The sequence below is a fragment of the Schistocerca serialis genome, chromosome 8 (genome assembly GCF_023864345.2).
Source record: "Schistocerca serialis cubense isolate TAMUIC-IGC-003099 chromosome 8, iqSchSeri2.2, whole genome shotgun sequence".
NCBI classification, from domain to species: Eukaryota; Metazoa; Arthropoda; class Insecta; order Orthoptera; family Acrididae; genus Schistocerca; species Schistocerca serialis.
The window spans coordinates 284899566-284926901 of NC_064645.1; positions in this window are offsets into that span (position 1 = coordinate 284899566).

Sequence of the window (27336 nt, forward strand, 5' to 3'; positions counted from 1 at the left end):
TGTTGTATTCACCATGTCATTATCACATATGTGAACCTATTTTAAAAAGGTGTACATGTATGTAAAATATACGGTGTAAGAAACGGTCCTGTCATACCAGTTTTTAAACATTTTAGAGACAACTGGAAAAGTATAAATGGCAGTAATTTTCACGCTGTCTGTCAAAAGAATGTGGATTTGTTTTTAATAAGTCAAAAATTAAGACGTTTGACATTCATGAGAGCGAACTAGATGAAGCAATAGTGAGAGGCAATTATCGTCGACTCATACAACTCCCAGTAATAGTTTTGGAAAGAAACTTCGAAAAAAAGAAAGACGGAAAATACACCCTGATGGAGCACTGCATCAAGAAAGATGGATAGCAAGAGCAATTTATTGCTCACAATATTTTTGCTAAGGTCATAGTTTGAACTATTAATTGAAAATGAAAGTACATTGCGAGATGCCTTTCCTCCTATTGTAAATTTTTATGTCAAATCGTGGCTCAATATCAGTGGTGCTGTAAAAGTTTTCATTTTTATCTCTGCTTCTTAAAGGATCTGAAATCGTATGCAAGCAACTGTAAGGAAGTTTAGTGACCGTTGGTCGTATTGCTCTCTCCTATCGTTCATTGATGATAAAGAAGAAGTGCAAACCAAATTGAAAATGGAGTTAAATGTGGAGAGAGCTAATCTACAACGAGAAATTTTATACATTCCTTTTTGTGGAGAAGTGAATGCACGACTATATAGTAAGTGTAATTATTCTGATTATCATTTGTTATTAGCTTTAACTCATAAATTTACATAGACTTATTTAATATCACCTCCATTTCAGAGAAAATATTAGCTGACTTCGTATCAACCAAGAGCATAGATATGGCCGCTTGCGGTCTGTACATCGATTAGGCACCTCTGCACGGTTGAAAAAATTAAATTTCTGGAATATTTTAGCAATTGTGCAAAAAGCCGGATATCCAAAAGTAAACAAGTCAGCGAATGAGACGGAAAATTTCAGCTAGCGGCTAGGTAAACCTTTAGTTTTGCTGTGTAAGTTATAATCCAAGCTTAATTTCTATATCCATCCGCGTAAAGTCGAATTAACATTTCTGAACGACCTAAGATAACACTCACTGACGAAAGACATACAAGGTATTGCACGTAGCAGTAGCTCCTAGGGAAGAATCAGTCATTGCTGGAATTTTATATTGTTCTCTTAAAGGGTGGAAAACATATCATTTTACAAGTTGTTTTCCAATTTGTGAAATATGCCTGCCAGATATGTATGAGAAGGCGGCAATTGTTATGATTATTACATTATTTCATGTAGATTAAATTCACAACTTTCAGTCTTCCAGCTGTTTCTGTAATTTTTTGGAGCAGCTACATATATAAACATCCGAGTCCACATTCCGTCCCTCTCCCATCCCCCCCACCCCCTCCTCCGCTGCAAAACAAAAAATAAAAAGTTCGTGCTATCGTCATATATCGCCGTTGCGCGTGACAACGTGGGGCAGGTTCATACTGTGATGGACATTATAGGTTTGAGTAAGTGAGTATGGCAGATGTTTCGAGGTTTGTCTTTCGTATTTCCGGAAACATCCGTGAAAATCCGAAAGTGTGAAGCATACCCAGAGTCACAAAGATTCCAGTACTGGTGCTAATAATAACGACGCCAACGTGGATTATGGAACGATGTCACTGATGGATATTGGAAAGGGTTGTGGCCACGGCTGAGACAGCTACTTCATAGGCTTACAAGGGTAGACCGACATGGATGTTCCAATTCCTTTTGAGGCATGCGACTGGACCCCTGGTGTAGCCAGTCGCTGCGTACAGGCTGTGGACTGCTTTCTGACAGTGGCTCTGGAAAATGAAGATCTACAGCAGGATCAATGTATTCACATTAAGCTGAATTTCAGGTTTGGTGCGGGTAGCTTGTGCCACTTTCGCTCTGAATTGTGTGGTTTGCTCGGCCGGTCATCTGAAAGAGAATTTCTGACTTCCAGATGTGATCAGTTGTGAGCTCGATAAAACTATTTGTCATTCTTCTGAAATTTCGTCGTTCATTGTGCCTCCGAAACAATGTGCTGAGGATGATGTAATATTACATTAACGTGCTATAACTACCACCATGCACTCAGTCTGCTAAGGACTTGTTTCCAACTGGAATTGTACGATAAGTACCAATGATTAATAATAGCGCATTCCTCTCTGCGCAGCAGAAAGTTCTCAAAAAGCGCTCACCTTCGCCTTTCGATTGAAAGGAGAACCGAGTCGTTATAATATGGGGAGTTCTGTTTTGTTGACAGAATGCCTGAAGTTACAATGACGGTAGCTGGGGACCATTATCTGAAACGATGATCTAGTGCAATCCCCCGTATCATTACAGCACAGTGGTATGTAGGCGATATTCTGCGCCTCGTTCTGTCGCTTTTCATGGAAAGCCATCCTGTGCTTACATTTCAGCAAGATAATGCCTTTCAGCACATAGCGATAGTTTCTATTACTTGTCTTCGAGACCTTACCTTTGGGGAGCAAGGTCGCCAGACCCCCCTCAGTTATGAACATCTGGGGTATTATGCGCAGGACCCTCCCACCACCTAAAGGCGCTGCAGTCTGGAACCGCGCGACCGCTACGGTCGCAGGTTCGAATCCTGCCTCGGGCATGGATGTTTGTGATGTCCTTAGGTTAGTTAGGTTTAACTAGTTCTAAGTTCTAGGGGACTAATGACCTCTGCAGTTGAGTCCCATAGTGCTCCGAGCCATTTGAACCATTTGAACCTCCCACCACCTCAGGATTTTGATCACCTAACGCTCCAATTAGACAGAGTTTGGCGCGATATCCCTCAAGTGGGCACCCAAAAACTCTGTCAACGACGACTTAAGGTAGCCATTCGATGCAGGAAATAGAAGTGACAGCTCTGAGACAATGCCCGTCGGCACAGGGCGACAGTTTCTATTGCTTGTCTTACTGCTTGCCAAACCCTATCTTGGTCAGGCAGGTCGCCGGATCTCTTTTATGCAGTGAACATTTTGGAGCATTATGGACAGAGCTCTCCAACCAGCTCGGGATTCTGACGACCTAACTCACGAATTGGAGAGAGTTTGGCACGGTTTCCGTCAAGAGGATATCCAACAGCTCTAAACATCAGTGCCAAGAACAATATCTGCTTCCATAAGAGCCAGACGTATAGTTACGCATTATAGATTTAATAATAATTTATTTTCGCTGTGTTAGAAGCTCTCTATGCAAATTCTCTTTTTTGCTATCCTTGTTTATGAAACTACTTATTTACTAGGATCGAAGTTTGACTAATCAAGAAATACGTTACATATGGAAAACAACCGTTTCTTTATTTCTACAGATTGTAGTTGTAACGTGTGAGCATCGCACGGCATGGAAGCAGTAATATCGAATCGCTTTTGGGGCATTCTGCAAAGAAGACAGTCACACTGCTCGTGCCACCTTGTGCAACTAACTTTGGTTACATGTCATCAGAACTGTACTTGCAGTTCGCATGCATTAGGATTCAACACCACAGCATTCAGAACACAAACAGAATGAAATAGAATCCTGCAAATGTTAATGGAGTGAAGCATATATGGGGCTCTGTGCAAGACTTCATAAGTTCATTCATTTACATTTTGAGTTATCCAGTTCATAGCTATGAGACACAGTGACAAGGCAAACCTACCATTCCTCCTACAGTTTGACAGCAGGTAGAATGTTGGAAATCACTTCTAAGAGAAAAGAATAGAAACCCTGTGGGTAATAAAATGGAGACAAATCGAGAAATATTATTGGTATATACTATCATACGCGACAGTCTCCTACGTCTGATGCAACGCTTAAACAAAATCGGTTTTAAATACAGGGTGTTTGAAAAAGAATTCCACAGTCTTAAGTATAAATTTAATGCCGAAATCAATGAAATATTACATCAATAAGTACATATCTTGAAAGAGAATTCCTTCAAGTTTTGTTTAATGTTAGCAGACGTCAACGTGTGATACATTTGTTGCCCTCCACACGTCGAGACGTTATTCCGCTTCTCGTCACGTATTCACCAACATTTCAGGTTTAACTGTCCCTATCGCTGTGAAGATTCTTTCCCATAAATGATTGATGTGTCTGATCTTTTCACTGTACACAACATTTTTTATGTGGCCCCACAAGAGAAAAAGCCAATGGGGTTAAGTCTGGGCTTCGTGGTGGCTTATCCACCTTCCTGGAAAACGAGCGTCAAGAGCAACATGCACACGCATACTGTAATGAGGTGTGCCGAGATCTTATTGGAAAAACACAACGCCCATTTCCGCCTCAATATCGTCCATTACGGGAAATATGTACTCTCTGAACATGTCACAGTGAACGCCCCATTTATTGTTTCTTCTACAAAAATGGAAGGATCAACCACACAATCTTCCATCCAACCACACCAGACATTAACTTTGGGAGAGTCACGTTGACGCTGAATAACTTCATGTGGGTGCTCTGCCCCCAAAATCTGCACCGACATGAAATGCAGTTTCACCAGAAAAATTGACATCGTCATCAATTCTGTGTAGGAAGCCAACAGCAAAGGCATACCTCTCGATTTTATCAGTAGGATTTATTTAATATAACAGTTGCAATTTGTAGGCATCCAACTTAAGTCTTCCACACGCACACTGTACCTTTAGGCACTCCTAATTGTAGACTGCGTCTGGCCAATGACTCCTTAGGGCGCTGAACACACGAAACATGGATCTGTTCAGCAACATCTTCACAAGTTCTCGGTCTACCTGGTGATTTTGCTTTTAAAAGACTGCCGTTTTCCTTGAAACACTTTAGCCAATAACAGATAGTTTTTACTGTAGGTGGTTACCATCATACTGATGTCTAAGATAACGTTGCACAGCTGTAACTGACTCTGTTTACAGAAGCCAAACAACACACTGCGCTTTCTGTTGTGGAGTACACACTGTTGCTGAGTTCATCTGCACTGCCCACACGCCTGGACTGAACTGAGGGAACAGAGGAATGAAACAGCACTGGTTCCATCTCAAGGTCAAGCAGACCTGCCAACTGCAGGGGAGCAAAACTTGGAGAGTTGATGACTCAAACACCACAGACTAGAATAATGTATGTAACTTTGTACAGATTCTAGGACACATAAAAGCTAAGGAGTTGTTCTTCATACACACTGTATTACGAGGTGTGGTACTTCGACACTTTCATGGGAGTTCGTAATGTTATAACATTACTGGATAGCAGAAAGACGATGGTTCTCAACGTGATAATACACAGAAAGAGAGATACTTGTGGGCAATTTCTAATAATTGCCGAATAACGTAATTAATTTCCACAACAGGGTAATGCACCGACAAAGCAACAGGTGATACATGAGGAGAATAGAGTGTCTCTGGAAATTCTTATCATAGCTGTAACGGTCGCCTCCTAGCGTTTAATCCACGACAATCAGTTTATATCATGTCTTTAATAGAAAACCCCAAGGAAGTAGGTGACAAAAATGCAAATGATTGTAAGGCACTGTTGGCCAGGAGGCCCCTATTTGGGGAAGTTCTGCTGCCAAGTGCAAGTACTTACTTCATTAGACGCCACGTTGGGCGACTTGCGCGCCGGTGATGATGATGAAATGATGATGAGGACAAAACAACACCCAGTCCCCGAGAGGAGAAAATCTCCAGTGTGGCCGGGAATCGAACCTGGGTCCACTTGCATCGGAGGCGAGCATGTTACCGTCCAGCTAATCTGGCAGACAGTAGGTGACAGCATTGTTGTAATACGTTCCAGTACTAATAAAACAAGTAAAAATTATATGTAACCCAGCCCTGCGATCTCTGATTTTGAAGCAGCTAGAGATGAAGGCGGCTGGCAGCACGCTGAGCACAGTATCAAGTCGCCGCACACGCACATACACACACACACACACACACACACACAGACAGACACACACACACACACAGACTAAGAGAGAGAGAGAGAGGTAATATGCACAAGCGTCTGGCGGTCAGAGGCATACGTCCAGCTCGATCAGATATCAGCCTCTTACAGTATGTTTGTCACTGCTGGGAAAGTAGCATCCAGAACGAGCTCCTTTGATATACTCCTGTTCTCCTGGCATAATTGCTAATAATAATATGAAAAAATTAAAAAAAAATTATTAATAGGGACCTGTCACTTGACTGAACTATATGTATTTCGTCACGCAATAGAACGTAGTTAGTAGTATTTAGATAGTTGTCCGTGGACACCTTGCATGTCAACATCCTCAAAACAATGAAACGGCCTGTATTATTGTATCCCCACAACATACAACACAAAGCACGGAGCAGTGCAACATCCCTCAGACGTAACTCATACACTTGTATCGCAGAGTTTTCTGTCAGTTCAGACAGTGTAAAGCGCTTCTGTGCTTTGCAAGTCAACCTATGACGTTTTGCAGAGCATACTATGTGAACCACTGCCATTCGCCATCTTTGCTGTTCCGGTCGTGATCGTCTCGCAGGAAGAACGATTTGTTGGTAAGCCTCTGTGCGAGCTCCAATTGCTCTAATTTTACTTTAATGGTCTTTTCTTGAGATTTATGAGAGTTTCCTATTTTTTCCTCGTCCGAAAACAATACTACGAATGTGAAACGTTACGTGTGTATTATGTGAAGTCTCCTGAGTGAGCGTGCCAAGTTTCCATCACTTCCGACAGCCAGTGTAGCTGCAGGACAGATCCAAAATGGCGTTTGTTGTTGATGTACGTTACAAGCAATTTGCCGTTATTGAATTTCTCGCTGCAGAGAAAGAAACTGTGGGGAATATTCACTAACGCTTGTGTAAAGTCTATGGAGCGTTTGCTGTCGACAGAAGTACAGTTACTCGATGGGCACGGAGGGTGAGGTCATCAGAAGGTTCGGCGGAACTCCACGATTTGCAGCCGTCGGAGAGTCCATCCACAGCAGTCACACACACTTGACGTGTTGCAGCGAGCTGATGTTGTCATTCGTCATTAAAGAGTGCCGTTTGTGGAAGACATTTTGTGGACTTTGGAACACCCTGTCCTGAATTCTGTTGAGGCCGTGCTGTGTCGCAAGAATGGGAAGACAGGCGCTAAAGAGTGGAAAGGGAAGAAAGAACATAAAGTACAGGAAGGGAAGGAGGAAAATGAGGAAAAGGAGGAGGTGGAACAGAGATACATTGATATAAGGCACGCACCTAGAGTGAAATGCGGTACATTAAAGTGAAGACATTAGTACAAGTAGAAAGTTTAACTGACGAATACATTCATCCAGAGAGACTAGATATGGTGGAAATGCAGCTTTCTGATTTAGTCGGTGTTTGTTAACTGAACTCGTACATAATGCAAAATGGAGTATCAATAGCAAGCATAACAATTCTCTGGTTAGTTAACCTGGTGGTGGGAGGAGGTGAAAGAATGACAGAAGTTATCCACAGACGAGACAAAGAGCTGTTGGATGTGGCAAAACAACGAAATAAGAAGCCGCCAAGTAAAGACGGCAACCAGTAAGCGAAAGAGGTCTATAAAGTAGGCCCTGTGCAGCCAAAAGACAATCACGTAAGAGAATATGTTAAGGCGAAAGGGTGTTATAGTTTTTTATTTTACGCAGCATGTCAATGTAATGCGCCAATAGGACAATGTTTACTTGCGAAAATGCGAGCGCGTAAGCTGGTTTCTGGATACTGTAGAGCAAGGAAGAAGAAGGAGACATCGGACTGATTGACTTTCCTTCTGAAAGCCGGCCGTAGTGGCCGTGCGGTTCTAGACGCTACAGTCTGGAGCCGAGCGACCGCTACGGTCGCAGGTTCGAATCCTGCAACGGGCATGGATGTGTGTGATGTGCTTAGGTTAGTTAGGTCTTATTAGTTCTAAGTTCTAGGCAACTGATGACCTCAGACGTTAAGTCGCATAGTGCTCAGAACCATTTTTTTTTTTTTTTTGACTTTCCTTCTGAAACTGGCGCTCTTCTAATAAATAACCCAATTACAGGAAACCTTGTACTCTTCTATCCTTGTACAAAAACTGTGGTAGCACACACAAATGAAAAACACAAGTGCATACACTAATTATTTGGATTCTGACCAGCAACGAGAGAAGTGACTATCAAAGGTTGGGTTGAAAATGACCACTGGCAGCGGAAATACGGGCTTCCAGTCTGTTAGGAACGACTGCTGCACCCATACTAACATTTCAGCGGAAATGTCCGAGCAGGCAACTGTGATATGTCATTGCATATCATCGAGTGTAGCTGGTATCTCCTTGTAGACAGTGTCTTTCGGCTTTCCCTACAGAAATGTCTACAGGCGTCTAGTCCAGAAAATGGACCCGCCAAGATACCGGTCCCCTCCAATTCAACGATATGGAAACAATAAATGCTGAACAGTCTTTATGTTCGTACTACTCGTTTGTTCTAGTCGGCAGAGGAACATCTTTCAGCATCCGTGGAAGGTCTGATAGGAGGCTGTGATACTTGCGCATGCTCAGTGTTCCATGTATGAAAAACTGTCCTATGAGCTGATGGTTCACTATCCCACAGTACTTGTTTACACTCCGTGGACGGGGCCGTTCCATGTGAAGAAGCGAAAGGGAATTTTGATCAGTAGTGCATGTTTCGACGGTTTACCAGTGCATGCTTGGTAACTGCAGTTTCATCACTAAAAATGATGCAGGATATATCCAGAGTAACTTGTCTTAATGCCCATGTACAGAAGTTAACACTGCTCTCATATCGTTTCCATGCAGATTTTGGTGGAGAGAGATATGGTGCGGATGGATCCTGTGTCTTTGGTAAATGCGTAGGACACTTGTCTGACTCATGCCACCTCTCCATGCGATGCACGTGAGTCAACGTGCAGATCAATTGCATCAGCTGCAAGAACATTAATTACCAGTACCTGTACACTGCAGAGTACATATAGACATTTAAGCATGTGATTTTACAAAAAGGAACTAATTTTTACCGTGTCGCAAGAAAGCTTAAATAATGACATTTCCAGGTATTCGAGAAAGATAAGTCTAAGATGGTTGAAACTTCTTCATATTTCACACTAAGCTACACGTGAATTGAAGTAAACAACACAAGTGCATCAAGATACAACATGATACTACGTGAACGATTAGTCAGTACCCATTATTTCCATGAAATAAAAGTTCCTTGGCAACTAGCCCATGTTTGTACGAGTAACACTTCCTCATGAATCCTTCAACCAGTAGATGAGTATTTCCTTTCTTCACTCCTAAACAAAGGAGGCGGCGCCAAGCGTAGTTAGGTCAGCAATAGGTAATGTTTGAGTTCTATTTCGAATGTTTTTCTCCCTCCTCTACCTAAAGAGGTCCCATAAATGATAAAAGCCTATCTATAAAATGACGTATAAGTGTATCATATGCTTCTATTCTACCATAACAATGTGTTACGTAATTGATTTGTATATTTGATGTGAATGAAGATAAGTTAAAACTAACAAACAAACTGTAGTAACAGAACCCAGTTAATGAAAAATTAATAAAGCTTTAAAGTTTAAGAAATTTATGTTCATAATGTAAGCGATGGATGCGATGTCAGCCATAGGTATAAGCTATCATTTTATTTATAGTGTGGTAACTCAACACCTGTATGGATTTTCATTGGAAACAAAACTGCTTGTGAAGCAATGAATGTCAAAGACAAACAATTTACACAATGTTTTGGGTGGCTGTATGTGTCTTTCAACATGTGGACGGTCAAGTGTGGTGACATGAACACACGTGGGCAGCGAAATAATTTCTGAGTATTGTGGCTCACGACGCCAGAACATGGTCCACTTCATCAACGTGCTCCCTGAGGACAGTCTTATCAGTAGAGGCTTCTGGCCTCCAAGGTTCCCAGACTTAACATGGAGCGATTTTTATTTATGGATCACATTAAAAAGCAAAGTGTATGTTGACAATCCTAGCACAATAGACGATCTGAAACGAAACACTGCTAGAGAAATTAGCAACGTAACATTTGCAGAGTTTCAGTGTGTTGCTTGAAACCCCATCGAACTAAGTCAGTAATGCCTGGACGCACATGGCCACCACTTCCATCATCTCTTATAAAGAGGTATCTATATGTTTTTAACGTTACTCCTATATATTACTTTTTAGTTAGTTAATTGTTGTTTGAATACCGGGCGTGAGGCGTACTAGTTTTATATGGAACCCACTGTATATACAGAATGTCCCATGCGACACTGCCACCTCACATATTTCCGAAACTGGAACAAAATGTGAAAAATGACGATATGGTAACTAGAGGTAGAATTTGTGACTTGGTTTCACTGTTCTAAACCTTATACGTCCTGGAATACTTAGAATTTAACAATGGAAGCGGTGCCACAGTTTCTGCCGTAATGTTGTAGTGCCGTAATGCGAATTTCTTGCACTATCCTGAAGCCTTCTGGACGCAGCCCTCACGCTCCCCATTACGGCAGGAACTGTAGCCCAGTTGCTGTCCCTTAAAGTCCTTAAATTTCAGAATGTATGGGGTTTAGAACAGTGAAAATAAGCCTGCCGTCACTAATTGTACCCCTTGTTTCAAATCCTGTAGAAAAAACAAGTGTGTGCCATGTAAGAAAATATAACACTTTCTTGTAAGTGATGTTTGTTTGCATTTATGGATTGTACACTCCCGCTCATTATATGAACATTCTGACATTGGTGCCTCCCTGGCCAACTTCGGAGTATATATATATATGTTTGTGTGTGTGTGTGTGTGTGTGTGTGTGTGTGTGTGTGTGTGTGAGACATACCCTATATAGAGGGAATGCCGCCTATATATATATATATATATATATATGGCATTCCCTCTATGTAGGGTATGTCACCTAACTTTAACAACTTATATCACACCCACACATAGAATTTAAAGGATAGCAACTGGGCAACTGGGTTACAGTTACATATACACAGGGTGTGTGTGTGTGTGTGTGTGTGTGTGTGTGTGTGTGTGTGTGTGTGTGTGTGCCTGTGACAGTATATCCAAGCTATGGGGGATAGTTTGAAGAAGACACATATTTCAAGGATCGGAATCAGACGAACAAAATTTTCAAAATATCCCATTAACTTTGTGAAGTTTATATTTCACTACAACTGGATTTTGCAAAGCCATAGGAGATGATCGTAACCCCGAGTGGCTTAAGTATAAGAGGAACATGCCCTTTTCATCCTAAAATTATAGAAGACTAAATAAACGGAATGGTACGAGACAAACTAAATGACAGATCACCATGAACAAATCTTTAAAAGACTAAGAATAAAAATAGTAACTTTTAATGATCGTTAATGTGGTGCATTTTGTTCATTGTGTGTACGTCTTAGGCTGACACAAATAAACCATGCATAACAATTAATGCATAACATCAAATTATTTTCCACCGCAATGTGAAATTCAAGAATATTAAAAAAAGATTGAACGTTTTCTAGTCCCCAAGACCGCTACAGTGAGACGGTCGGGAAACTACTAATCCAGGTGAATTCCTCGCTAAAGAACTCCATTCCCTGCCATACACAATGTTTCGACATCAGTAGGTGCATGTACTGGTCAAACGCAAGTGTCATATTTATGATGCACGTTCTTTCCTGAAATATAGTCTTTAGTTTAAAATCTCGTGTCTACTGAGAATGGCGTATTTCACTGTCAAATCACGGTAGTTACAAGTATTTGGAAACGGTGTAATTGTGAATCAGACCATCTAGTATTTTATGATCTCCCACGAACAAGGGTATTCTGGTTAAAATACTTCGTAGGCGTCACTGCGCCAGCGATTATATAATAAAACAGTTGCCGGCCACGCAGCACTGCAGATGCGGCCGACAGCTAAACACAAACAGTGAGCCGGCCGGCCGCTCTCCGGAAGATAAACATCGGACGCACGGCGTACTGGATACGTGGTCAGTGGTGAAGTACTGAATGGTCTATGAGCACTATTTTGCTCGAAAACAAGAACAGCTTGTAACGCCAGCAGTGGGCGTGGCGTACTCGAAGTTGCTCGCATGCTGGGTGACAGCTGGTTGGTGTGACGTGGCAGCTCTTTGTAATTAATTTACTGGCCTAACGGGACGAAATCTGTTGCCCCATTTAAGGACGGAGCGCGTAGGACACCACAATCTTGCGAGTAGATGCTGCGTACGGAGCGAGTATGGTACTGAAATTCTGGACTAAACTTAAGTCATCAGATAACCGACTTCAAAAATTGAGTGTTATTCGATGTAAGACGCATGGATCATACCATAGAAAATAAACAATAATTAAGAATTGCGAGTTCACCTGTCTCTAATGTGGCTGTTCAATATCACAATATTCCTGCAACCTTGAGGCGCCACGCGGTATGGTCGCAGGTGTTTCACGAACGGATGTCACGTCGCCTCGGCAGAGACATAACGTGTCATCGTTGCTCATTTGAATGTATGGTATCAGGATCTCAATCCTATTAAAAATGTAATGACTCAAATCAAAGCATAAGCTTCAACAGCCGACGACCGAAAGTCACTTCCTCCTCTTGGCGCTTACCCAGTCAGTGTACCTTGTGGTGGATCATCATGTAAAACAAATAATCGACGTTGGCACTGTGGGTCTTAAATGATGGCTCGTTGGCGAGTGATACATGACCCTCCACCAAACTTCTCGATGTTAATGGCAACTGAAGTATTTTCGACGGTATTCCAAGCTTAAACATCAAAAAAATTGCTAATTGTTTCCATACAATTTATTATACCAGTACAGCGGGTGAACAGAAGTAAGGAGACACCGCAAATACGACATATTATCATCTATACTAAGGTATATGAAAACCTTTGGAATCAAAAACAGCTTCTTTCAATCGTCTCTGCGTGTACTACGTGCTGTGAACGCATGCCATTCTTCTTGCAAAGTAGTGGTTAGCTCAGATAACGGTGATGGAGTGGCTAGCGATCACGAACACTTCTCCTCATAATAGGCCACAAAGACTATTTGAGATCTGATGACTGCAGTGTCGAGAGGAGGTACAGTAATTCATACTCTCGCTCACAAAACCGCTCCTGGACGATGCTAGCTCTGTCAACAGGCACCCTCTCGTCTTGATACACAGAATAGCAATCGGAGAACAAAAATTGTAGCATGGAATCGACGTGATCAGCCAAAATTGTCACATACTTTGCAAAGTAACCATGAGGCCCTTCGAATGCCACTATGTTGTTGTTGTGGTCTTCAGTCAAGAGACAGGTTTGATTCAGCTCTCCTTGCTACTCTGTCCTGTACAAACTTTTTCATCTCCAAGTATCTATTGCAACCTACATCCTTCTGAATCTGTTTAGTGTATTCATCTCTTTGTCTCCCTCTACGAATTTTACCCTCTACAATGCCCTCCAGTACTAAATTAGTGATCCCTTCATACTTAAGAACATGTCCTACCAACTGATCACTTCTTCTAGTCAAGTTGTGCTACAAATTCCTCTTCTCCCCAGTTCTGTTCAGTACCTCCTCATTAGTTACGCCATCTATCATCTAATCTTCAGCATTCTTCTGTAGCACCACATTTCGAAAGCTTCTATTCTCTTCTTGTCTAAACTTTTTACCGTCCATGTTTCACTTCCGTGGAGGACTACACTCCATACAAATATTTTCAGAAAAGACTTCCTGACTCTTAAATCTACACTTGTTGTTAACTAATTTCTCTTCTTCAGAAACGCTTTCATTGCCATTGCCAGTCTACATTTTATATCCTCTCTACGTCGACCATCATCAGTTATTTCGCTCCCCAAATAGCAAAACTCATCTACTACTTTAAGTGTCTCAGTTCCTAATCTAGTTCCCACAGCAACAACTGATTTAATTCGACTACATTCCATTGTAGTCGTTTTGCTTTTGTTGATGTTCGTCTTATATCTTCCTTACAAGACACTGTCCATTCCATTCAACTGTTGCTCTAGGTCTTTAGCTGTCTCTGACAGAATTACAATGTCATCGACAAAACCTCAGAGTTTTTACATCTTTTCCACGGATTTTAATTCCTACTCCAAATATTTTTGTTTCCTTACTGGTTGCTCAATATATAGATTGAATAACATCGGGGATAGGCTACGAACCTGTCTAATTCCCTTCCTACCAGTGCTTCCCTCTCATGCCTCTCGACTCTTATAAATACCATTTGGTTTCTGTACAAATTCTAAATAAACTTTCGCTCCCTGTATTTCACCCCTGCCACCTTCAGAATTTGAAAGGGAGTTTTCCAGTCAGAATTGGAAAAAGCTTTCTCTAAGCCTACAAATGCTAGAAACGTAGGTTTGCCTTTCTTTAATCTACCTTCTAAATTAAGTCGTAAGGTCAGTATTGCCTAACGTGTTCCAACATTTCCACAGAATTCAAACTGATCTTCCCGGGGGTCGGTTTCTACCAGTTTTTCCATCCGTCTGTAAAGAATTTGTGTTAGTATTTTGCTGCCGTGATTTGTTAAAGTGATAGTTCGGTAATTTTCACATGTCAGCACCTTATTACTTTGGGATTGGATTTATTATATCCTTCTTGAATTGCCACTAAAAGGCTGGCAAAATCATCCACGAACCTCCGTCATGTTTCACTCTTCGGACGTAAACTCGGCCAGTATATGAAAGCAGTGTTAAATAACACTCATCCGGCCACACGACTTGCTTCCATTGCTACAAATTCCAGGTTTCGTGACTCTGGTACCACGTCAGCACGTTACGGGCGTTTGCCTAACTAGTGAGTGGCTTTAGAATTCCAGATCGCCCAGCGGATCCCTATTTTTAGATCTCCTTTCGTCTTGTTATGGTGCTGACAGTGTTCGCAGCTGCGACGTTTGTTTCTGCAGTGGCTTTTGCAGCTGTCTTCCTCGAAAACTGTCACGATCCTCTTCAATGACCACCTGTCACGAATATTCAACATACACTTTCCTCCGAGTTGTGATTCAGCGGATGATGTCTTTCCGATTTCCCTGCAAGCAGTTTAAATCTTCGATACGGTGCCTCTTGAAACGACAAACACTCGCTTCCCTTGGTTACGGAAGCACCCATCATACAAGTACAAAAAATGTTGTTCACGTTGGAACTCACTTAATTGCGACTTAATGGACTCATAACTACTCACAACAGTCTTCTGAGCACATTTGCAACGTAGTGACGACATTGCACAGGTGTAGTTAGTGGTGAAACACAGCAGGGCAAGCTGCAGGCTTGGGCAGCATATGCATTTATATTCAAATATAGGTTTCTCCCTATGTTTCTATATTTTTATCGCCACACATCAAACTTACTCGATTTACGGTACTGAAAATAACAGGTCGTTTTTGTTACGATCGCAGTAATTCTTAACCACACTCTCTGGAAGGCAGTCAGAACTGCCACACGTCTCACAGATGGAGCGTATTCATTCGGAACCGCAGACGTAAACTTTTTACTCAAATGACTTCTGTATTTATACATGATCTCGTAATTTGCGTCATCTAAATAACACAATGGATACTTTAATTACAGCCTAACGTAAAGCATCAAGTAATTTATTACATTAGTGAGCGGAGACTCCATTAGAGTATCAGTTTCTTATGTCTGCAAATCAGTAATGTCGTGGAGCTTATGACACAAACACACACAGAGCTAATCACTTGTTACACTTAAAAGAACTTTTCTTTACGAAAGGCATTCCGTAAGTAGTTAAAAACATTTTTCTTGGCCAGTTTCGCTTGAAACAATGCAATTTTTTGTGGGGCATCATGGACTGTTCTCACTTCAGCCTTTCTAGTTTCATGTCTTTCTGATAGGTGGTCGCTCTATTTGAAGCCTTCAGAATTGCTTCTCTAACAGAGGGTTGTTCCAAGCAGAGAGTTGTCACTGAGTTTCTTTTGGCGAGAGACGAGAGCATCGATGATATTCGTAGCCTCTCGGAGAATGTTTTTGGCGGAGACCTGGCAGTGAACAAAAGCCCCATGAGTCATAGGGCGAGGCGTCTGCCATCATCGCTCTATGGTCTTGCATACCTATTCGATCTCCCGCATGGCGGCCGGCCAGAAGAGGAAATGACTTCAACGTGTTCGTCGCCACAGAAATGCAAACTTTCCCTCCTTCATTACAATGTAAGACCTCACACAAGCGAGCGCACTCGGAAGAGCCCACAGAACTTCATCAGATTCATCCTACAGCCCGGATCTCCAACCTTCCGAATTCATCTGTTCGGCCCATTGAACGATGATCTCCGCGGGAAGCAGTACGTGGTTGAGGCAGGTTACTGGATGGAGCAAGACGTTGTCTCGACGTTGACCAGTATTGTGGTACCATTTGGGTATACAGGACCTCCCAGTAAGGAGGCGTGAAGCCATTGGATAAAACGGAGGTTACGTTGAAAAATACGGTTTTGTAGCAAACAGAATGGGGAATAGTACGGTGTACTGGAAATCTTAATAGAACCAATCCGCTTTCAGAAAAAAAATGTGTTGCCTTACTGATTCAACGCCCCTTATACGTAATAGTGTGATTGTCATGATTTCAAATATTCGTGTACAGCATACAAAAATCATTTAAAGAGGAGAGCATTAGTGAGAGTCATTGTTGATGTCTTACTGTAATCAAATTGAACCGATATCGGTTTCGTTCACTAAACACGATGAAGTATAGTATTCTGAACAAACCCTCACAGACTGTACAATAATTTTCTCATATATTTTGGGTATGTATAGCTACGCTGCCAACAGTTTTCTGAACAAATCTGACTCTACATTGATTTACTCATACATTTTGACTATATATGCCTACTCTGCCAACAGTATCCTGAACAAGTTCTCACAAATTGTTGACAGCGCAACGGAATTGTGGTGTCACCGCCAGACACCACACTTGCTAGGTGGTAGCCTTTAAATCGGCCGCGGTCCGTTAGTATACGTCGGACCCGCGTGTCGCCACTGTCAGTGATTGCAGACCGAGCGCCGCCACACGGCAGGTCTAGAGAGACTTCCTAGCACTCGCCCCAGTTGTACAGCCGACTTTGCTAGCGAAGCTACACTGACCAATACGCTCTCATTTGCCGAGACGATAGTTAGCTTAGCCTTCAGCTACGTCAATTGCTACGACCTAGCAAGGCGCCATTACCAGTTTATATTCAGTGTCATAATGTCTAAACAAGAGCGATGTTCTCCAATTGTGGATTAAAGTTAAGTATGCCAAGAACTACGTTCTTTTCTTAATAGGATAATTACTTTACCTTGTTCCAGACCTCACGCCAATCTGCGTGAGCTTAAAAGCGTGCATTTCGGCCTCCTCTAGCAACACGGTGTTGGCTCTTCTGCCAACACTTCAGGAATGATGTTCACTGAACGAGACCTGTCGTGACCTTCTTATTGTGCCGTACGTTAATAGAGCTGTTCAAAAATGGCTCTGAGCACTATGGGACTTAACTTCTGATGTCATCAATCGCCTAGAACTTATAACTACTTAAACCTAACTAACCTAAAGACATCACACACATCCATGCCCGAGGCAGGATTCGAACAGGCGACCGTAGCGGTCGCGCGGTTCTAGACTGAAGCGCCTAGAACTGCTCGGCCACTCTGGCGGGCAATAGAGCTGTGGTGGTGGTCCTAGTAATGTTTTAAATTCATTGTGTAAGGTTAAGTAATATTAACTAGAATCAGCTGTGCTGCTCAAGATGATCAAGATTATTTACAGTGGAATCTCGTTTATCTGGACTAATTGGAACCACCGGTCATCTGAATAACAGAAAATTCATACATCACAAGATTCAGAAAATAAAAAGTGAATGAAACGTGTTAAACGCCATACACATGCACTGTGAGTTTCATACTTTGAAATAACCACTAAGTTTCTTTCATACCAGCTCCGTATGTCTTTTACGGGGAGCACCAACAGTCAGGTATTTTGCTAACATTAGTTCAGCCGGAGGTGTTTCCTACTGACGTTTCAAATAAATCACTATTTGGATCAACTGTGTTACTGTCTTCCTATGTATGAAAACACCCTCAAATCAAGTTTCAACCTCATCAACTAATTTAACGAGTGTCGGCGTGCAATATTGTCACCTCAGAAGAGTTAAATAATGTACAGTTATTGAACTTATGGTTTAAATGAAGATCCGGATTAATGAGGGGCCAGATGTATGAGATACCACTGGACTCTTGCGTGCAAATCTTGTTCAAGACTGCAAACGGTTAAAATTTTCAGTGCCCCAGAGCGAAGCTGTCTCGCTTGTATTACGACGGTGTCGACATGACACATAGGCGAAGAATAACACCACCCAGAGTAAGCGAGAACCGCTGATACATTCATAACAGCAAGACGTATGTTGTTATGACGAGTGACGTCGAGTAAACGTTAGCCACTAATTCGCTCCACAGATACCCCAGCACTTTAGCTCTTAAGGCAGTCGGTTAGACTGATCGATGGCGTGCACAACGCTCGCACTAGATTCCCTGATTACGGTAAACTGACGTGTGGTAGAAGCCTGTTGTAAATTTCCAGCACGATACTGACCAACGACAGCCACCATTCGGAGAGATGGTTACTTCGCCATGATCACCAGTCGCAGAATTCAACACCACAGTCTGACACTGTCGCAGATGGGTGGACCTGGGATATTCTCTATCGTCCCACGTTAGGACACCATCGTTCATGACACTTCGTCGTACTGACCAGGGTCAACCTGAACGGCAGGCTACGATCGTTGTACTACATGGCTACGCGGTAACCGTCATCGCAGCTCAATTGATGAAGTAGGGCGGGGGTGAGCGGGAGGGATCAGTACATCCCCTAAAACGTCGTGCGTAATTACAACACACACGCCGCCTTTAGAGAGCTACATGTGAAATTGCACGTGGTTGGCTGAGCCGTTGCTATTCCATGTTTATGCCACAGGTCTCTCTCGGTTAGTATATTCGCGGTGTTTTTCGAAATCAGATTGTTGTTTAGAAGACTTTTGGAAACTATTAGAAGGTAATTGACTAATTTACAGATTTGTTACGGAGTCTATATGTGTTTTCACTTTACTTGGATTGCTTCTTGCACAAACTTTACACGTGCGATATTAATTAGGAATTCAAGCAAGAAAGTATTTTGTTATGAAATCAGTACTGTTTTGAAGTAAGCACGATAGCAGTGGTACAATACATATCTGAACATCTTTAATTCATTCTGCAGACATTCAGAAACGATACCAGGTTGTGCTTGTTTCAGATGCAGCAAAAGAGGTGAAGGTGGATTTCGTATGATAATATTTCGCGGAATGAGGAAAGAAGAAAGAAGGCATGGGACTGTTGCAGTTAATAGGGGTGATGTAAATGACGTAGGAACCGTGTGGAAACCGATGAACTACTCTTATCTGTGCGATGTAAGTAGTTTTAACTTTCCAGCGGCATTCTGCATTAGGTGTAAGATAGATGTTATTGTAATATGTCATTTGGCCTGTCTATTGACTGTGTCCAATTTTCTGTAGCACACATAATACTTATAAGCATAGAATTAAAATGTAGTTATGAAGCAGATGTGGACAGATTCTTCTAAGCTAAATGACGTCTCTTTGAATTTTGACTAATTTTTAACAGTAAAGTTTCCACAAATGCCTTTTGGTCTACGTAGTTAGTCGTTCCAAAAGGCTTGACTCTGTGTTTATTTATTTACCATTACTTCTCTTTGAGTAGGAAACTCTACAAGTTTTTTCCAGACTACTGCGGCCTTGTGGCAGTAGTAACACTGGTTCATGTCAGATCACCAGAGTTAAGCGCTGTTGGGCTGGGATAGCACTTGGATCGCTGACCATCCGGTCTCCTGGGCACTGTTGGCAAGCGGGGTACACTCAGCCCAGGTGAGGCCAACTGAGGAACTACTTGATTGAAAAATAGCGGCTCCGCCGGCCGCGGTGGTCTAGCGGTTCAGGCGCTCAGTCCGGAACTGCACGACTGCTACGGTCGCAGGTTCGAATCCTGCCTCGGGCATGGATGTGTGTGATGTCCTTAGGTTAGTTAGGTTTAAGTAGTTCTAAGTTCTAGGGGACTGATGACCACAGCAGTTAAGTCCCATAGTGCTCAGAGCCATTTGAACCGTTTGAAAATAGCGGCTACGGTCTCGTAAACTGACATACAGCCGGGAGAGCGATGTGCTGACCAAATGCCCCTCCATATCCGCATCCAGTTACTTAAAATTTGTGTAAACATGTTTAGACATCACTTTATCGCCCGCCGCGGTGGCTCAGCCGTTCTAGGCGCTCCAGTCCGGAACCGCGTGACGGCTACAGTCGCAGGTTTGAATCCTGCCTCGTGCATGGTGTGTGTGATGTTCTTAGGTTAGTTAGATTTAAGTAGTTCTAACACAAGACTTCCTACCAGTTTGTTCTCCTATGTTAGAAGTATTCAGAAGGTTCTCACAGCTCTACAGTTCATGAACAATTTGACATTTTTTGTGTTGCTCAGTATTTAACGGATGTAGGGAAAGGATCCTATGAGAAGAATAATTCTCTCTACCTTCCAAGTTTTCTCGATCAACATTCCATTGCACACCTCATGTCATTTGTAACTCAGCCATCATTTAACCTTCCAGAACGTCGCAAAAAGCATGAAATCAGTTCTGAGAATGAATAAGTACGATGAAAGAGGTTCGTTATATCATATAGCTGGTTTGTTATAGGGAGGCCAATGAAGTTTGATAAGGTATGTGAGAAATGCCTGAATGTGGTTGCTTCATATAGCAGACAAAGTAAAGATTATTTGTGTTCAGATTTACAAGGTAAGGTTTCTCTGTTGTGCAGAAGTTAATTGCTTTCAGATTATGTATGTAGCTTTGTTATTTATTGCCTTTGTTTGTACGACCATAGGTACAATTATTACTGCAGTAGTTCTAGTAATAAGCAGTTATTAAAAAGTTTCTGTCATCTGTGAACAGTATTGTGTCTGCCAGTTTGGCATGTTATCTGTAATCGTTAATGAAAACTTGAAACAGTGTTGTACACAGTGCACAGTAAATTAAACAGCAGGGTAAAGATATCTGCTGTTAATTACCGACAAATAAAGGAATTGCATTCTAATTTACTTATTTGCCTTCATTACACACATTTTCAATGATGTACACAATGTTATATACCTTATTGTTATACTGAAAATAAAGTAAGTAGTTTGGGTCCTCCTACATGTTCTTAATAGGTCGAGTTCCTTGGGATTTTCAGAGGATTTCCTGTTGCCGGTAGTAACCCTACTCATGGACAATCCAACTGAATATTTGAGGAAGTGCATCAACTATTTGCTTGAATAATGTCATGTACTTTCACACTTATACGTTCAAGCATCATTAAGTTCTGCACTTGCTGTTCTTTCTGTTTTTGACTAAAAATTCTTTAAGATGACGTGGAGGCAGTGTTTGCTCTCTGCCCAAAACATTTGATTCAATTATTTGCTAAATGAGTCTAAACCGGCCTCGCCTTATGAAAATGAGGACAGAGAAAGAAGCACTGAGCAGCTCACAGGCAATCACGCGAGCTCGCACACACACACACACACACACACACACACACACACACATGCACCTACACACACACACACACACACACACACACACACAGTTCGTTCTGGGTTCCAGTCTGCCCAGAGTGCATTTTCTGTCTGGTGCACACTGATCTGTCTGCGTGTGCATTTTTTCCTCATTGTGGGGTCTATCGACCAACGCTTCTAATGTAATTCAGTACTGTTGATGAAGACCATGTGGATTGGAAAGTACATAGGATGGCAATGAGAAGAACCGATTATCAAAATTCCAGGCCAATTCAAAGCTATGCACTGCATATGTCAGTTGGGAGACGCAATTTTTCATTGATGGTTGCAACTTAAATATTAATATTCTGTGACAAAGAGAGTGAATGCTCATGATTTGTACTAGACTCAATATAAGTTTGTATATATGAAACTCTTGTTCTAATTTGTATCTCCTTGTTGCATTCTGTAATATCCAGTCGAGAGGAAGTGACCTGAAACTTCACGTATTTGAATGCAGGACACAGCTCATCTAAGGTAAGTGCTGGAAGATATGAATTCTTTGTATGTTACAGGTGCCAACGACCTTGCCGCAGTGGTAACATCGGTTCCCGTCATATCACCGAAGTTAAGTACTGTCGGGCTTGGCTCTTACTTTGACGATTGACCGTCTGGTCTGCTGAGTGCTGCTAGCTAGCAGGGTGTACTCAGCCCTTGTGAGGCAAATTGAGGGAATACATGGCTAAGAAAACTGACACCGGCCATGAGAGCGGTGTGTTGGCCATGCACCGCTCCCTGTCAGCATCCAATGTTGCCTATAGGCTGAGAATGACATGGCGGTCGGTGAGTGCCGCTATGATATTTTGACACATGTTCAGGCGGAATTTGGGTTAGCAGAGTATTATACATTTGTATGTAGTCTGACATTTTGAAAATACCTGAAAAGTTTGAGAATTACTTTAAGACTCTGTACACCTGAGCAATACTCATGCTTTACTATTGTCATCTTTGTGATGACAAATGATTGTAAATGTGTTCTGCATCATCTTACAGAAAAACCTAAAGTGGGAACAGGCTGGGGCATCATCACCAACGTAAAGAAATTGGCAGTTCCAATCAATTGTAATAGGAAATGAACCTGTATATAACACACATTTGGATTGTTAACATATTATCTCTTAGAAATTCTGATAATGCAGGGCAGTTATTAATTCCATAGTAGCACATCTTCATAGATATTTTTGGTACTGCCTGTAACCAAAATTATTTGCTTCGCTACTTCACTGAAGTAACTCTCAGTTTCCTTGTGAGCACCATCCCACCATCAACTATTGTGTCCACAGCTCGTGGTCACGCGGTCGCGTTCTCGTTTCCCGAGCACGTGGTGTAGGGTTCGATTCTCGGCAGGGTCAAGGATTTTCACCTGCCTCGAGATGACTGTGTGTTTGTGTTGTCCTCATCATTTCATCTTCTTTCATGAAAGTGGTGAGACTGGACTGTGCAAAGATTGGGAATTTTTACGGGTGCCGATAACCACGCAGTTGAGCTCCCCACAAAGCAAACATCATTATCATCATCAACTATTCCAATGTTCTGATTTCTTATGTGCTGTATTTCTTTAAATTTTAGTGCTTATCACCACCAATTTGTATAAAGATTATATCTGCCAGTTCTTACTGACGACGGAATGCTTCATCAAATGCTTTGCAGTGGTCGTGGTAGACGAAATTTATGACGTTCATTTCAGCTTTATTGCGACCCAGAACTAAAGGAGTTGTTTAGGTTTCAATTATATTATCGCCTGACGTAAAAAGTAGCTGAAGACATTAATATATCATAATTCAGCCAGTACGCACGAAATATTTATAAAATACATAAATGAAGTTTTCTCGAGGATGGGTCTGTTTATTAGTGAAAACCTAACCAAGATCCACACATTACTTCCTGAGATTGGTTTACACATACAGACAAAAAGAAGCTGTGAGAACTTTAATTTATAATACGTATACATATTACAAACAGCACTACTGGATGTTTCCGTTTATTGACTTTCCATTCCCTTTAAATTCCATGGCGCGTGCACCTCTCTTGCATCAATTCGACCACCATCCGTTTAAATTTTCCCACGTAGTGACGTTGTGTACCGTAAATTTGTGCCGGCCACTGTGGCCAAGCGGTTCTAGGCGCTTCAGTCCGGAACCGCGCTGCTGCTACGGTCGCAGGTTCGAATCCTGCTTCGGGCATGGATGTGTGTGATGTCCTTAGGTTAGATGGGTTAAGTAGTTCGAAGTCTAGGGGACTGATGACCTCAGATGTTAAGTCCCATAGTGCTTAGAGCCATTTGAAGCATTTTTGTAAATTTGTAATTCCTAACACAGTTTACAACGACAGATGCCTATCTAACCGCACCATCTACGCAGTCTTTGAGAAATGAACGAAAATAGTTATGGTTCCTGTGTCAACAGCAAGTACCACACTGTGACCTTTTCGGCATAGATTTGCTGCCGTGGTATCTGACTTCCACTTCTTTTGCGTCCACTTCTTTTGCATCCACTTCTGTTGCAATTCCGACAAACTGCCTGTTTTGCTGTTTTCCCCGATCATGTGTGGATAATCCACAAGAACAAAAGCCTCCACTTCCAGAACTGCTTCCTTTGCTCTGAAACTTTCTTCACCAGTGGGTATTTCATCGTTATCCACAAGCAATTCAGACACTTAGTCAGCATTATCTCTCTTTCTCATGTTGACGCCCAAAATGGATTTTCCTGGGCTAACATCTAATTTTCGCTTTCGCTGGACACTTGTGTTAATTTTCATTCCATAACGAACATTTTGATGAATATCTTCAAAGGTCGAAGAATAGGCTTGTAAGGAATTATTTTGACAATTATCTCCATCAGGAAATTTTTTGAGGACTCTTTCAGGATCAAGCGGAATTAATTTCACTGCACGGAACGCACTCCTTATATTGTCTTCTTCAGTTGCTGTCACTTTTGTAATCATTTCCTTCAAAAATGAGGGGAAAGCGTGGTTTGATACTGGCACACGGTACCTTTTCTTCCTTTGCGTAAGCACTGCCCGACAAGCAGCCTTTAAAAGTCTGAAGAAATCTGCGTCTAATGGCAGTAGAATATGTCTACTGTTTGGTCCCAATAGAATAAAAGAGATTTAATCTTTCTCACATTCTTCAATTACTCACAGAAAAATGTGACTTGAAAGGGTGTCTCCTGTCATAACTTTCTTCCCCTCCATTGACCTCAGGTAAGGCAGCACAATAGTAATACACCTGTCTTCGAATGTAGACAGATCAAATCATTCACTTTTATTGCGGTTATAGCGGTTCTCTTTGGGATCTCCTTGCCAGGCGTCCCATAAATGCTCCGATTTGTAGGCCACATAGGGAGGTAATAGTTTTCAATCCCCAGTAGCAGCCATCATTACTGAAATACTAATATTAGAAGAATCTCAGATCCTTTCAGGGTGTTTTGTTCCCCTTCTACCTATTACATGCATCCTTCCAGGGTCGTCATACAGACTGATGTCGTCATAATTGATTAAATTTTTTATGGTTGATATTTTCCGTTTTTTCACCAACATTCTGGACATATGATTTTATTATAACTCACTTCAACACGCTACCTTTTACTGTTCTCAGATAATCAGACGCTTAATATGGCAGAGTGACGCTGTAAGAATGAACGCAACCCCTCAATCCCTGGTCTGTTACAAGGAAAGCGTTCTTACCTTCGCCCACATTTTTCAAAATATCTTTTCTCTATGTTCCTAACATCATCAGAGGTAAAAGGAAAACCCCAATGTGCAGCCCTTAAATATCACCGACAAGTGTGTTCTCTTCGGTGGTACTTACGACAGAAGGCCCTGCAATCATTAGAGCGTTTGTATTATTAACTTTGTTCCCTAACGATGAACATGGTATATTAAATTGGCTTGACGCCTTTGTGTGAGATAGTTTTCCTGATCTTAAAGCAGCAACGGCCTTTTCAAGATTTTCAGGATCATAATTGCGCTACGGAAGAGCATCAAGCCGCCTTTTGTAAGTTTGCGGCATTGACCGATCGTGTGTAGTTACCAGACATTAGCGAAAGTGAGATGTGGAGACAAACTGTATTCACATTTCCTTCTTAATTTTTAGGTATGTAAACTATAAGCAAATGAAGCTTACCAATTTTTACTCTTCTCGTACAACGACGAAATTATTCGCATAAAGATAACTAGTAACAATTGTACACTGCACTGTAAGTCGCTACACACCACAATTTCAACTTCCAGCTGCAACAAGGTGTGTTCGTATACGCTTCACAATACATAAGATATAAACAGCCAAACGCGCACGCGAAATAAAAGCTTGCATTCAGTGATACCAACGTAAGAACTGAATTGCGCTGTTCCCGCCCGAAATTACCCCTGTGTTGGATATTTCCCCATATTACGGTAGTGTCGCTTTCGAGGTAACACGAGAGCAACATGTCCTTGCTTTTCCGATAGTTGGGGGAATATCTTGGTCTCACTCTTTAAAAAAATGGCTCTGAGCACTATGCGACTTAACTTCTGAGGTCATCAGTCGCCTAGAACTTAGAACTAATTAAACCTAACTAACCTAAGGACATCACACACATCCATGCCCGAGGCAGGATTCGAACCCGCGGCCGGAGCGGTCACGCGGTTCCAGACTGAAGCGCCTTTAACCGCACGGCCACACCGGCCGGCTCTCACTCTTTAGAAGGAGTATTTCCGCCAAGTCAACATATCGTATGCCTCGAAGTGCGTAGGTGGTGTGGTTTTCCTTTCTCGTTACTGCCTATCATCTCTTTTAGTTCCCGCTACCCATTGTGTGTTTCTCCGTGATGAGAAATAATGAAGTATCTCATGCTCTATACAAGCCGTGTCGTCTGGACGTGACATGTTTCATCATTTGAGTGGCATCTGTCGAGGAACAGAATTTCATGCAAATTTTTTGAAAGGGAGCTGAGGAATATTCTGTCTCATTGCTGCACTGCATTCCTATTTCGAATAATAATAACTTCACGTCACAATGGTCGTTACTTGTCACGCAGGCAGTCACTGTCGTAGAGAAAATGTGCAGAAATAAGATATTCGCGAGTCTGTTCTATTTGCATAACAGTAGCTGGCATACACGGTCCGAACAGAAATATGGAAATACCGTGATACGACAGTAATTGGTTGTCCATTACGGTGCTTGACCACAACGAACATCAAGCTCTCCTAAAGAACGATAAATGAAAATCCTCAGTGTTGTGTAGCGGAATTTAGTAACACGTATTCTACAGAATTTCATAGTCTTCAATAAACAAGAGGAACGTGTGATGAGGGAATGCCATTCTTCGAAACAGACCAAAAAATCATTTTTTGCTGCTACGACTTAGCCTTGAAATAATTATTTCGCCATAAGATCTTATTTCTAATTTCAAAGAACATTAGAATCCTTCTCTACAGAATTAATTCGATACACTTCTGCCTCTATATTTTTGTGCAACAATATTGAAAACTGTATGCTCTTCTACATCTACATCTACGTTGATACTCTGTAATCACCTTAAGGTACGTGGCGCATGTCACGTGGCGGAGCGTACCCGTACTTACGAATATAAAAAATACGTGAAACGTACCATGACAGATTCCTAGGAAACATATGTTATCAATGTAATCTGGTCAGGTTATTGCACGAAGTGATATAAAATATTATCAAAGTTATTGACAGAAAAATTATTAATTTATTTCTTGCAAATTCCGCAAATAACAGTTGTTAGTTGTGAGATATTGCAGTCGTAAATAAGTACTGAAACGATAGGATAAGGAGGGAAGTTCCTGCAGACATGATACATAAGAA